The sequence below is a fragment of the Manis pentadactyla genome, chromosome 5, assembly GCF_030020395.1.
Source record: "Manis pentadactyla isolate mManPen7 chromosome 5, mManPen7.hap1, whole genome shotgun sequence".
Taxonomy (NCBI): Eukaryota; Metazoa; Chordata; class Mammalia; order Pholidota; family Manidae; genus Manis; species Manis pentadactyla.
The window spans coordinates 160,448,807-160,463,515 of NC_080023.1; the positions used below are offsets into that span (position 1 = coordinate 160,448,807).

Consider the following 14,709-nt stretch of genomic DNA (forward strand, 5'->3'; position numbering starts at 1 on the left):
AGAAAAGCCAAAGAAAATTATTTCTTGGCCGGAACATCATCTGAGCAACTAAGCTCAGGGCTGGGTTGCTCATCTCTGCTCCACTCTTAGCCTCTAGAGGGAGCCATGGAGCGATGCGTGTGCTGCGAGGTCACCTGCCTGGCTCTAGATTCCTGCTCCATCACTCACCAGATTTTCCGCAGCAAGCCTCGACTTTACCGGACTTGCGCAGACAGTGGGTTTAGATGTCTGCAGAGCGCCTTCCACAAGCCCTGGCTGAGAGGCGATGTTGCTGTAACGCTAATGAAAGTTAAACTTCCAGGAGCCTCACACGCAGGAGCCCCATCCAGAGCCCTCGGAGGGGCCTTACCGAGCTTCATTCATTTTTATTCTCTTAGAGGGCTTCAAAATTTTGCTTACACTCAGGTCCCGCAAAACATAGATCCACTCCTGCTTTGGCCCATTTAGCTCCTAACAAATGTGTCCATCTATCCTGTCCCCCCTCATATTCCCTCGACCTTCCCCTACTGCCCTTCTGTGCATCTCTCCAGGGTCAAAGAGTACCTGCATTTCCCACTGTCCATCTTTCCCAGGCCCTGCTTAGGTAGTGGTAGACAGAATAAAGGCCTGTCAGAGATGCCCGTAGCTTAATCCTTGGAACCTGTGAATATGTGAGCTTATGTAGCAAAGAGGCTTTGAAGATGTGCCTAGGGTTTTGGACCTTGAGGTGGGGGATTATACTGGATTATCCAAGTGGAACCAATCTAATCACGAGTTCTTATAAGTGGAAACCTTTCCTGGCTGAGGTCAAAGATAGAAGCACCACTGTTGGATTTGAAGACGAAGTGGCCACAAGCCAAGGAATGCAGACAAGCTGCTAGAAGCTGGAAAGGCAAGGAAACAGATGCCCTTCCGAAGCCTCCAGAGGGAACACAGGTGCTAACACCTTCATTTTAGAACTCTGACTTCCAGAGCTACAGAACAGGAAGTTTATACTCCTTAAAGTAGCCAAATTTGTGGCAATCTGTTATGACAGTGACAGAACAAATACAATACAAATACCTGCTTTCTCTTCGGGTGCCATGTCCCTTACTTATTCACCTGTGATGTCTCTCTCTAATTTTGCTCTCTGACCTTCTGACAATTGCCCCTTTTCTCCTGCGTCATATGTGTTGGGAATAGGGCTTCCTCCCTGGCACCACCCCCTTCAAATGATTCGTAAGTGTCCTCCTCTGAGATGGCTTTGCCTAAATTCCCCTTAAATTAGATTTAACACCCTGATATGTTAAAAATCCATTACTATGAGGCCAATCTAGTTTAAGGGACTATGCCCTGAAGTCAGTGAGAAGTTCAAGGTTTCATTCTCAAATTTTCCATTTTCTACATGACCTTTGTTTGGCAACTTCACTAACCTTTCTGAGTTACACGTTCCCTCTTAGAACAGGAGACTCAGAGGGCATTCCCTTCCATTCCTTGATTGTGAGTTTTATGAAGATACCCATCCACTTAGTGAAAATGGACATTTTACAAGACCCTGTTTTAAAAATTTATTTTATCTTACTTATATCTGGCTGTATAACTCTATACTAAGTGTTCCCACAAGGGTCGTGGCAATGGTGGGCAATGAGGATCACTGCTTGTTTTATAAAGCAAATTCCCCTCGAAGCTCTGGAAAGGATCTGATTAATTAAAGTTTGACACCTCACAGTGGTGATGACCTGAGGGCTAGATAATGATCCCTGTGTCACCAAATTGTTGCAAAATGAAGTGGGGTAACTCATGGAAATTATGGGGCCTGTATATGGGAGGCTTCCTTTGATGGCATTCCAACTCAAAAAGTAAGCCTGTCACTCTTTTGTCAGAAAGTTGTGTGTATTTGAATACTTATAAAATCACCTCCTGGCCTTTGCATTTGCCAACTTAATTATCTGAATCCTCTTAGTGGATCCTCTAGATCAGAGTCTATATGCAAAAGTGCTTTGGGAAGGTAACAAATGCTAGATGTTACTGTAAATGCAATTTTCTGATTCTATATTCATCTTTGTAAATCTTCTATTCCCAGAATAGAAGTGCTTTGTTAGTAGAGTGTGGTATGAAGTGATATGACCTATTGGGAAGGAAATTTAAATTTTTATTTTTGTTCATTGGTGTCACCCCTTCATGATATCTGCATTCCATTCCTGGGATGCAGAGAAAGATTTAGGGAGAGGTGACCTTGTTTCCATTTGTGTCTTCTCAGATCAAAAGGTGATAAATAACAGTGAGTTTTGAAGGTTTTTCTTTCTTTTTTTCCTTTAAAGCATTAGTCACCCTTGGTGAGTTCATTGCAGAGCAGTTGTGGATTTTGACGTCAGGCGGTCCTGAGATCAAACCCCAGATCTATCTCTTGAAAGATAATGGGATCACTGATGAACCACTTTCAAGCTCAACTTTCTTTCATATAAAATGAGACTAATAATCACAGATTTTCAAGGATATTGCAAGAGTGAGATGAAAACATTTCTGTGAAAGAGGGTAGGGTGGCACCTGCACAGGGGTGTTCTACAAGTGTCATTTTCTCCTGTATTAGGACCTCTAGACAGTTTATGCAAACAAATAAATTATTGGCTAAGCATTATGGAGATGGAATAAAAAGAATGCAGATCCCCCAACCACTGATGTTAACAGGCTCAACATCTACTGGGAGAAATTAATGAGTAAAGCAACAATTACAACCTGGTTACATAAATGCTTGTTTGTTGTGATCAGAGAAACACCAACATGCAGGCAAGGCATCTTGAGACATGAGGAGTCAGGCAAGGATCCCTTGGAGGAAATACCATCTTTGCTGAGCCCTGAATGATGTGTCTGAGTTACCAGATAAGATGGAGGGTTTGGAGAGGCTAAGATTCCAGACAGAGGGATCATATGTGGATGTCTAGACCCCAGACATAAGTAGGTGTTTCAAAAAATCTGAGATCTGTATATAAGATGGGGCACTGGGGTTTGGGGTGGGCAGGTGGATTGGGGGTGGTACTGAAAAGTAAAGCTGCAGAGGTGGGGAGATCATGAATAACACTGTAATAACGACCGAACTTTTTGGATTTATCCAAAAGGGAGGCATTGTACAATTGTATATATGAGAGTGACATGAGTATATTTTCTCTTTAAAGGTCACTTTGGCTGCCCTGGAGGATCAAGACTAGAGGCAGGGAGAGTGGTTAGGAGGCTATGGCTCTACTCCAAGTAAGTAGTGACAGTGGTCAAATTAAGACACCACAACAGCACCGGCAAGAAGTGTGCAGATCTGTGTGATAATAAAGCTGACTCAACAGGATCTGACATTTGGGTCACCTATGGGTGCAAGAAATCAGTGGTGATACTTGGATTTCTCAGTTGGGCAACTAGATGAAAGGTGATTCCTTTTACTAAGATATTGTAAAGATGACCAACATGTCTGGTATGTGAAGTTGGATACCAGGAGACAGAGCTACACAGAAGATTAGTAGAGCCAAGGGAAATTACAAAGTGGGAGTTGGCTTAAAACTCTGAAATACACCATTATTTAAGGCATTATATGATTAAGGAAACATCAAAATGGAGCTGGGAAAGAACAGATAGAAGTACTGGAAGAAAATCAAGACTGTGGGGGCTTCGAAGTTATAGTCAAGAATTCTATTTGCAAGCAATAGAATCCAACCCTGGCTGAGTGAGAAAAAAATTAACTTATTGGAAAAACACTGGATAACTCAGGGAATTACTGGGAAATCTTGAAAATGAGGCTGAGTAATACAGAAATGGGCTCAATGCTGGGAACCCCCCAATAAATCAGTGTGTATTACAAAAGCCCATAAATTGGACTTGAAAGAGGGTCAACATCAATAAATACATCTGAATGATCAAGACAAGAAAGAGTTGCTTTAGACAAGACTGTTGCTTGTGGATCTGGTGGAGGCTGAAGCCAGATTTCAGATGATTGAACCCTGGGAATGTCACGAGTAGACAATAGATTCAATATGCTTTACTTAATTTTTGTGAAGTCTCCAAGCACTGCTCCTCACTTTTATTCCTTTCATGATTTGATCTGAGTTTTCATTTGTTATCTACCATAAGAGATGATTTCCTAGGGAAAGGGGATGGCAGGGACCTGCAGAATAGACCAGGGAATCTGATTCCTCTACAACAAACTGTAAGGTCATCAGGGTTACTGTTTCTACACTGATTTCTCTCTGATGTCAGCATCATGACCCTTTTAGAAAAATAAGAGTCACTTGGAGAAAAGAGAGGTATGTATCTTCCTCAGAATAGACACAATTCCCTGAATAATTAATTCTCAAAGTTTGCTGTTCATGTGCATCTCTTAAAGAGTTGTGCTAGAAATATACCTCTCTGGACCCCAATGCTAAAGATTTGATTCTCTAGTTCACGGAGGTACCCAGGCTCCTGTATTCTTAATACCCTTCCTAGGGGGTACTGACGCATAAGGCAGTTTGAAAGCCTCTCCCCTATATTACGCCATATAGATGTATCAAGTTCCTCCCCAATGGGTGCCAGCAGAGAAATAAGCCTCTGTGGGAAAACACCCGTTACCTCTGTCAAGCAACTAGGGGGTTACCTTTGCTGAGTAGCTTTGTTTTCTGCTCTTGGCTATAAAGATTCCCATACTTTGTTCATGGTTCTCCAGATTTATAGACGTTTCTCCAACTGTGTTAAAGTTTCTGCAGGTACATGGGATGTTACACAGAGATATGTAAATTCCCCTGGTCATGTGCAAAGTCTTGCAGGTGTGTGCACCTTATCCCAGACGTGAGTAAGGTTCCCCACCCTCTGAACAGGTCCCCAGCGGGCCTTGCTCTATATCTCACTGGAAGTATCTCACCCTTGGATTTGGGAACTTGTGTGCAAATTACCCTTTTATCCTTGCTCTCTTCCCTATACCTGTGTTTCACTGCCTGGTGTGTGTCCTCTCCTCCTGAAAGAGTTCTATTTAGTTCTAAATTTCCTCCAGAAAGTTAAAGTTAACCCACTGCCTTGCTCTTCTCCATGGAAGTCACATTCACTGCTGAATTTCCCTGAGGATACTGTTTTAGACTGGTGTGTGCAAAAACAGAAAAGGGGAGCTTGGAAAAGAAGAGATTTCCTCCCCGCACAACTCCCCCACCAATTGTTCTGCAGCTATTTGGGCTGATCTCAACCCATAGCAAGTGGGAAATCAAAGTCCTGGCTGGGTCTGAGACCCTTCTGGTTCACTGGCTGTGGAGAAAGCAGGACTATCCCTCCTGTCACTAGATGTGGCGGATTAGCCATTGATCTGGAGCAACTTTCTGGAAAAGGAGCTCACAGTCTAAGCCATTATTCTGGCAATAGACTGGTAGCACTCTGCCACCCCACTGGCCTAGAGCATCAGAGCTTCATTAAGAACCACGTGGCCTGCCGGTGACTGAAATAGATGGTCTTCTAACTGAAACAGAGGAGATTCTAGGATTAGAAGAACGTAACAACTAAAAATAATGCATTAAAGCCAGAATAAATGCACAAATCCTCAACAGGTTGGCATCTGATGTTAGGGCACCAATGCCCCACCCTGTTGAGGACTCCTGGCTCCTTCAGTGAAGCAGCAAAGCTGAGCTCTTTACAGAGAAGGAGAGATTGCAGACAGGAAGGCAGAAGAGGAAAGCAATTGCTCTCATTAGCAGTAAACTACAGAGTCATAGGCTAAGCACAGAGCAGGCTCTTTGCAGCACTGAGAATCCTTAGGAACAATAAAGAATTTAAATCATGGACGCCATTTGGTTTTTGTAGGCAGAGCCTTTTCCTTGCAACCCAGGATTACAAAGCCCCTTGAAGCCATTAATTAGCTTTAAGCGATTCAGGCCTGCCAACTTTTCACACCTCATCAAGGGCTGATATATGTCACCCTAAGGGATATAATCAATAATTCCTCTGCAACCTCTCCCTCCCTCTCCTTTTCTTGCATTTCAAATCCACCTCCCTTTGTCTCTCACAGTGCCTGATGTCCTTGCCTTTTCCTCTCCCTTCCTGTTCTCCCTCCTCTTCCAAGTTTCCTTTTCTTCTCACTTCCCTGCATGGAGTTCCGGGGGAATTTGCAAACCAAGGGATTGGAGCCAGGGTACAAAAGTCCCAGAGTCCCAGGCTTTCACAGCGAAAAGCCCACATGAAGATGAGTTCATGGTCAGGACTTTCCATTTCTCAAGGGAGATGTTGGCTTCTGAGTGATTTGTGAATGCTACTCACCAGTCAGGTAAACCACTGCCCAGGTGCAGGCCTCCTTCAAACTGTTCACCCTCTCGCGGGCAGATCCCTGATTACAAGGGAAGGGGAAAATACAACTCTGTGTCTTTAAATGGGCTCAAGCCCTACTCAGCCCTCAATAAAAGCCAAGTTCCATTCCACGAGAATAAATCACTTAGGAGAGGCACGATAAATCTACTGCACGTTTTGTCAGTCTTACCTCCATGGCTGTGCAGACATCACTAATCAAGCATTGTACTTTCCCCCTGAAACATCAGGCCCAGAAGTGGTCTCAAAAGGAGTATGAAACCTCTCTGTCATCTCTGACCTGGATCTTCATACATTGCTGCTTGCCCTGCTCACACAGCCCATTCCTTTTAAGTTTAAACTTTATTATTTTTCAGGTACTTTTAACTTACAGTTAACCCTTGAACAATGCTGGGGTTAGAGCCACTAAGCCCTGGCATTGTCAAAAAGCCACATGTAACTTTTGACTCCCCAAAACTGAGCTACTAGTAGCCTACTGTTGACTGGAAGCCTTACAGATAACATAAATAGACGACTTACACATACTTTGTGTGTCATGTGTATTATATACTATATTCTAACAATAAAGCAAGAGAAAGTATTTTGTCAAATTGTTGCAAATCTCCAAAAAATATTCCAGTATACTTATTGAAAATAATCTGTATATAAATGGACCTGAGCAGTTCAAACCCGTGTTGTTCAAGGGTCCACTGTAATATATTTTCTAACGTAATGTTTAATACAAAATACTAACAGTTTTATAAGTCATGAAGCTTGTCATAAAATAAATGCCCATTAAGTTACCAACCTAAATAAGAACTAGAATGTTATCAATGATTTGCATCTACTGAAGGGTTTCTCTGCATCCCCCACACCGCCTCCACCCATGAATTGTCCTGCATTTTTTTATTGTACTCTTGCTGCTATATATATATTTTACATTTGTTATATGTATATACAGGCTTCCCCCTCTGTCAGAAAGTAGAGCATTCCTGAGATTGTTTCATAAACCGATATGTAAAGCGAAGAAGCAACTGTTTACTAATTTATATGTAAATTTTTTTTACTGTTCCCAAACCCAAAAGATAACCTCCTCTAGGCATTTCTAATACCTCAGGACACATCTCGCTAACGGATGCACAAAATAACCGGAGATAGAACCCAGATGCTCACGGGCACAGCTCAGGGCTCCCGGGGAAGGAGGCGGTGGGCGCAGGCGCGGCCTCCCTGCAGGCTGGCCGCAAAACACACGCCCAACGCATTTTCACTTTTCGTCTTCTGTCGTAAAAGCGGACGTCCCTAGGATTTCTTGCGGTTAACCAAAACAGGTGCAAATGGAGGCCTTTGGTAAAAGCCAGGTAGCTGTAAGGCAAACTTTTGAAAAGCAGGGGATACCTGTGTATAATTGTCCCACAACAGTATATATTTTTAAAACTCTCTTTTTAGGTTTGCTTTGTTTCTGAACTTTCAGGAATAACATACTATTTTGGATATAGCAATGGTTCATTTATTTTCATGGATGTAAAGTATTCCATAATGCAAACGCAACTCAAGTTTTTTCCAGGTATTATTAGTATTATTAGGTCTTTCCAACCAGACCTGCTGTGATATTGGGATTCATAATAAATATGTTTGGTGTTTGTCCCTGGTTCCTGGCTTACAGCTCCCCAAAACCTTGTAATTTCCTAAGTGCTGAGAGCAAGAACGGTGTATTGTTATGTCAATGAAGTGACTTTTGGAACACCCCTGGGTCATCTAAGGATGGGGGCTGGTTGTCCGGAGAACCTATGTCCTGACTAGAGGGTTGGCACTTTTAGTCCCATCGCCTCCAGACCTCCAGGGAGGGGAAGGGGGCTGGAAGTTGAATCAATTAAAAATGGCCCATGATTTTATCGTGTTGATGTGATGAGACCTCTATAAAAACCCAAAAGTGCAGGGTTTGGAGACTTTCCTGGCTGGTGAACACGTGAAGGTGTTGGGAGAGTGGCATGCCTGGAGAGGACATGGAAGCTCCTGTCTCTTTCCACATTCCTTGCCCTCTGCATCAATTCCATCTGGCTGTTCTGAGTTATATCCTTTTATAGTAAACCAGCAATCTTGTAAGTAAAATGTTTCTCTGAGTTGTGAGAATTAATCAAACCCAAGGAGGGGTCACTGGGGTCCCCAATCTACAGCATGTGTGTCAGAAGCACAGGCGACAACCTGGGCTTGCTACTGGGGTCTGAGATTGGGAACGTAGGGTAGTTCTAGACTTTTAGGACTGAACCTTTAACTTATGGAATCTGATGCCATCTCTGCATAGACAGTGTCAGCACTGAATTGGATTTCAGGACACTCAGCTGGTGTCCTGGAAGTGCTTGGCGGTGTGGGGGAAATTACCACACATACACATTGGAATAGGATTCAGGAACCCAGAAGAGCTGCTATGAAAATGCTCAAACACTGCTTCATGGTTCAAATATACAAGGTTATTTTTAAGGGACTTGCTTTAGAGTAGAATTGTTGGCTTTAAGAATTTGTGAATGTTCAAGTGTACCAGAATATTTGCTTTTCTCATGCATTTTTTTCTTTGTTTTTCCTCTACTGGTTTAGAGTTTATACACTTTATTTCTAGGGCCTTAATCGTTACTCTTAGAATTTTAACATCTATATAACCAATATGTTAAATCCTTGTAACTAATAAAAGGATCTTAGACCCCTGACGGGTCAGGTGTTAATCCTTCCACTTAAATACTACTCTTATCCACTTGCACTTTAAACCCCAAAATCAAACATTATTTTATTATTATCATATAGGGATAATCATTGTTTGTATTTACATGCATATTCATCATTTTATTTGTTCACTGTTGTAGCTTTCTTCAAAGGCAGTCTTCTGGAATATTTGTGTTTTCCTAAAGTGCATTCCTCATTAATGCCCTTACTCATGGTCTATCACTGGTAAATTTCCTCAGTTGTCTGTGAATGTGTGTTTGTGGGTGTGTGTGTTCTTGTAGTGCCTTTTTCATATTCATCAGTAGGCTGAGGGAAATGCAAACACATGATCAAATTCTAAAGGCAAAAATCAAGGAAGAGCCTGATATTTAAACAAGAGAATAAGGTCCAATAAAAATAATGCAATTCTAAATCAGAAGACAGAGGTTAGGTTTAAGTTCTTCTTTTGGCCTTGGATAAATTATTCAGTAATATTCATTAATTTATGTGTGAAATAAACATATGGTTTATGTGTGCTAATAGCTTGGCTCTGTCCTAGGTGTTAATGATTAGAAACAGAAAACATGGTTTCTGGCTACAGTGAGCTCAGCCTGTAAGGGGGATTCAATCACATTAACCAGATAGATAAAAGATCATTTGTAGAGAAATAGAGGAGTATCTGCTTACCGTGTCTTATGAAAACATCCACAGGGACAACTATCTGGGTTCAGGGTGGAGAGGGCTGGTGAAGGTGGGCTTCCTGGAGGCCACATGATAGGTAGGGTTGGGAAAGGTATTCCTAGAAGAGCAAGAAAAGAGAGAAGGAAAAAAAAGAGAAAAAGCACAGTGAGAAAAATTAGGATGACATGTATAGTCAATTAATAACATGGAAGTGGGGCGTACATTTGAGGAGGGAAGCTGTTAGAGACAAGGTCAGAGGTTTAAGCATGGAGCAGGTCATGAAGGGTCATTGATGCCGTGCCAGAGTGTTTAGACTTCATCAGGTGGGTCAGAAAGACTCATTACAGAAGTGAAATGGTGATGACAAGGTCATGTTCATGTTTCAGATGGCTGACCCCAGCAAGTGTGAAGAGGCCAGAGGCGGAATGGGGAGGCAAGAATGGTGTCCCATCTGGCTCTGAAAACATTTGTTAGTCCACACAGGAGCTGGTGAAGACTCTAAATGAATCAGTGATATTATTGATAAACAAGAAGACTACAGATTTTAAAAACAGTAACTAAGAAACAAACCTTGCAGACTTTACTGCTAAAACTGTATGAGTGGTGAGTAAAGAGGAGAAGCAGCACAAAAAATAAGCCATTAATTTCCAGCTCTGCTATAGGATTGATAGGGTGACCACTAACTCGATGAGAGAATTTAGGGAGAAATGCACCTTTAGAACAGAGTTCAGTTTGGAACACCTTGGATTTTAGATGCCAGTGGACCATAAAGTTGAAAATCTTGAATCTGAAATTCTAGTCTCTAAGACTTTAGTTTTCTGACACGGGAGCTGTAACATTAGCCAGTCCCAGAACTACAGCATAAGAGAATATTGGAGTGCTAAGTTATTGGTAGAATATTCCTCATAATACGTTCTAGGATGGTAAAAGCCAAGGCTTAGGCTCTCTGAACTCTTAGAACAAACAAGGCAAGGAGGGATATATTTTGTCAGCCAACTCAGATACAATATTTTTTTCTCCCATAGTCTCTTGTCTCTGAGAATTGAAATTCATTTGGCTTAGATGACCCCATTTAAGATTATCTCTGATACATGTACTGGGGTCTAAGTAACACATGAGGCATTACCCAGAACCCCTTTTTGTTAGATTGATTGTATGCACATCAGACTTTACCTGAAATCCTTCCTCCACCCAAAATTTCTTCCGAGTTTTAAGATTTGGAAAAACCGGGCTCTCTCTCTTCCCTTTTCCTTGCATCTCTATGTCCTTGATCCTCACTGTTACTGAACAGTGTTATGTTAACCTCTGAGAAAATCTCTGTGTGTCCAAGGTCACCCCTGGAAACATCTTGCAGGCAGAAGCAGATATGACTCATCCTTCCCTTTTGGGAAGCCAAATCAATGAAACAGGAATGGGAATTTTGATGCCCCAACCGATGTTTTATCAGACAAGCCTCCAAGCAAGGATTTACCCACTTAAATATTGTACTTTGATAAAAGCTGAGGATCTGTGATTATTGGAGATTTTTTTACAGGGTACTTCATAAGCCATTACATAAAACACTAATTATCCAATATTTCTACCAGCAGGGTCTCTGGTACTAATTAAATTAACACTGAAAACAGCTAACATCATTGATTAAGAGTCCAAAGCTCTGTATATCAGTAACAATTAGGAGAACTTCATTTTGGGCAAGAGTTAAATTTGTCCTTCCCTTGTCCCAGAAGATTAATTATCATCTTTTCCTAGTAACCAAGGATCTTACCTGGGAATAAAGGCTCTCGGGATTTGTCCCCATTTGCCTCCCACTGTGGAGTCTAGTTTGCGGATGGCCTTCTGCAATTTCAAATCTGGCTTTGGATTCGGTTGGGCTTGTTCAAGCCCCAGCCCTGCCACTTAGCAGATGTATAATCCTGAGCAAAGTATGACCTTCTGTGGGGCTCAGTTTCCTTTTCTGTAGTTTGTTGATAAAAACAGTCCCTATCTTAAGGGCTGGGAGAGTGACTAAATGAGGAAAGACATATAGAAAGTTAGTTCCGAGCCTGACACTTGAAAAGAGCTGAGTCAATGGTGTTTATTATTCTCATCAGTCATGTTCCTCATTCTCTTCTGCCAATTGTCTAAGACAGTTCCAATACCTCTCTCCAGAATCTCAAAGTTGGAAGGGAAGATTTGGAGGATTGCCTTAATGGATCTTTAACTTTTTCTGAAAAGCAAAAGTGGTAACATGAATATTATGCAGGGGAGACTCCAATGGTGGATCGTGATACCTGGCTACTTCCCTTTCTGCAAAACCTTTGTGGAAACCATTGAACAGCAACCAACTATGGGAAATCCAGGGGCAAAGATTCCCAGGTCTGCTGCAGAAAAGGAGAAAAACATGGCGGCCACTTCCAGCCCAGTTATGGTGTGAGCAGTCCCCATGCTCCTTTAAGACTTTTGCTCACAGATATGGACAGTCCCTGGAGGTGTTTTGGAGAAGCTGGTTTGGGGAATTATTCTCATAACAATATCAAATAAAAATAACAAGTTAAAGTTTAATCAACCATCCTCTTTGCCAACATTGTGCTAAGCATACTGGCATTATCCCATTTCATCTCCACACAAAGGAAGCATTATAATTATCCCCACAGAAGTATAACCATCCCCTTTCTACAAATGAGTAAACAGTCTGAAAAAGGGTAAGTGCCTCCTCCTAGGTCACAGCCAGCCCATGATCCAGAGGGCATTCAAAGCCATGTCTTCCTGATCCCAGAACCCACGCTCTTAACCACAGAGCACACCGCCTCCTTGTGTGAAAGACTCCCTTCCTTCCTGTGGGCATCCCTGGAAACAGCACACCCAGGAGCTCCCAGGAACCAGTTCCCTGGCCTCTGATGCTCAGAGTCCTAGAGAAAATTTAGCCAACCGTGCATTAGCTTGGGCCTTTTCACAAAAACCCAACAACCCTACTGCAAAACAATGCAAATGACAACAGAAACCATCATTCAAACTGCTCCAACTATGCCTGGCCTTCATTCTTCTTGGAATGTGCTTCTGAGAAGACAGTCGCTATATACCCAGATGTTCTCAAATTATTGAGTCCCCTTCCAGACCCGTCTATTCCTTCAGAAACCCTCCCTTCCCACAACCCATTGTCAATCTCCACCTGAAGCCTCCTTTCCATTCTTTTTCCACCGGAAGCTCAAAGAATTTCCTTCGAATCTAGCCTTTTCCTAGCTGACCTACACCTGCAAGCCCCAATTCCTCCACAGCCCTCTGCTGCCGTTCCTAACTCCTCCCGGAGCCCAGCTTGCTCAGATTCCCTTTCCCCAGCACCCGCGTCCCACACTCCCGCTCCAGCTCAGCCTCCCCGCCCAGGGTTCTGCGCCCACCTCTCCCACAGCTCAGGCCCTAGAACTTCAGCACTCCATCTAATGGGCCTTCTCACTCAGCCTCAATATTTGCTTTCCGATACATTGGATTTATAGAGTGTTTGCCTGAATTAAAATGAGACATTTTAGAGCAAACTGAGTCTTCTCAGCTGCTAAGCTCCATCATGTACTCTAAATAAAGAAAGGGGGGAGTATGGGTGGAGCGGTGCCTGATGCACCCACCTACCCTCTGAATTACCATTTCATTCCAGGCTGCTCCCTTTCCGACCCAGCTGGTGCCAGCCTGGTCCTGCTCGCCTCCCCCAGCTAAGTTAACAAAACGGTTACCGCTCATCCACAGAGCTCTCTCTAATCAACTCCCAGTGAAATAATATTTGCTTTCCATGCCTACTTTGAATCCCACTCACTTTGTTAGGAGATTGCCTCTGGCTATCTCCACTGGCCTAATCTAATAGTTTCTAGTTTGTACAAGCAAAGTGTTTTCAACCACCTATATAAATAACTTCGGCAGGAGAGGACCCTTGCGAGGCCGCAGCACAGGGCTGTAAGACAGGACAAATCCCAAAATGACACCGTGGCTGAGCTCCTGGGGGACCCCGAGAGCGGGAGCCTTCACCACATTGTATCAGGCTGAAAGGACTGTCTGTCTGCCTGCAGAAAGGCTGATTTTTCCAGTGCAGGGGCCCAGCCCAAGTGCCTGTGCCCTGTCGGTGCCACTCCCTGCTGCCTACATCCGTGCAAGCAGAGGGAGCCACAGGAACTGGGGAGAGGTGAAAAGAGTTGAATCAAGCTCCTTTTCCCTGTAAAATATTTATTATGATCAAATATACTTTTTAAAGAACCTGTGGTAAAAGACACAAAATGTACCATCTTAGCCATTTTTAGGGGTACAGTTCAATAATTCACATTGCTGTGCAACCGATCTTCAGAACTTTTTCATCTTGCAAAAGTGACTTTACTCCCATTAAACAGAGCTCCCCACTCCCACCTCCCCTCAGCCTCTGGCAACCACCATTCAGATTTCTATTCCTGCGAGTCTGACTGCTCTAGGTTCCGCATGTAAGTGGAATCGAGCAGTGTTTATCCTTTTGTGACTGACTGATTTCACTTAGCATCATGTCTTCAAGGCCCATCCATGTTGTATCATGGGTCAGAATGTTCTTGCTTTTTAAAGACCAGTTATGTTGCATTCCATGTGCACATCATGTTTTGTTTATCCACTCACCCATCAGACCCTTGGGAGGCTTCCACCTTTGGCTATTGTGACTAGTACTACAGTGAACACAGGCAAGCGAGTATCTCTTCAAGACTGTTGAACACTCAGAAGTGGAGCTTCTGGATCACATGGTAACTCTGTTTTTAATGTTTTGAGGAACTGCCATACTGTTTTCCACAGTGGCTGTACCGTTTTCCCTTCCTACCAACAGGGCACAATTTGTCTACATCTTACCAGCACTGAACATTTTTGATGTGTTTGTGTGTTTTGAGAGCAGCCATCTTGATGGGTATGATCAAGCTATTTTTTTAAGTCTATTTTCTTCTGGGCTGAAATTGTTTAAAAAATCAAAAGTAGGTCAGGTTGGGGATAGCGTTTCTGATGGAAGGGAAGGGACATGTCTCCCTTTGGAAAGAGTCATCTGAAACAGGCGTTGGCAAAGTCAGGCTCAGCAGCCTCTTTTATTAAGTAAAGTTTCATTAGAACACAGCCAGGTCCATTTGTTTA

At 42.9% G+C, this 14,709-nt stretch overlaps 1 long non-coding RNA gene across 2 annotated transcripts in view; it reads right to left on the reverse strand.

Annotated features, from left to right (window-relative positions):
• Positions 1 to 11,633, reverse strand: part of LOC118920300 (uncharacterized) — a 219,772-nt gene extending 208,139 nt beyond the window's left edge. The window contains exons 1-3 of one of the 2 annotated variants that reach the window (XR_008997949.1): positions 11,378 to 11,633; positions 9,619 to 9,730; positions 6,214 to 6,280 (exon numbers count right to left, since the gene is read on the reverse strand). This is a non-coding gene — a long non-coding RNA (uncharacterized LOC118920300). The remainder of the gene's footprint in view (positions 1 to 6,213; positions 6,281 to 9,618; positions 9,731 to 11,377) is intronic. The other variant, XR_005027856.2, reaches the window with a different exon arrangement.
• Between the last annotated feature and the right edge of the window lie 3,076 nt (positions 11,634 to 14,709).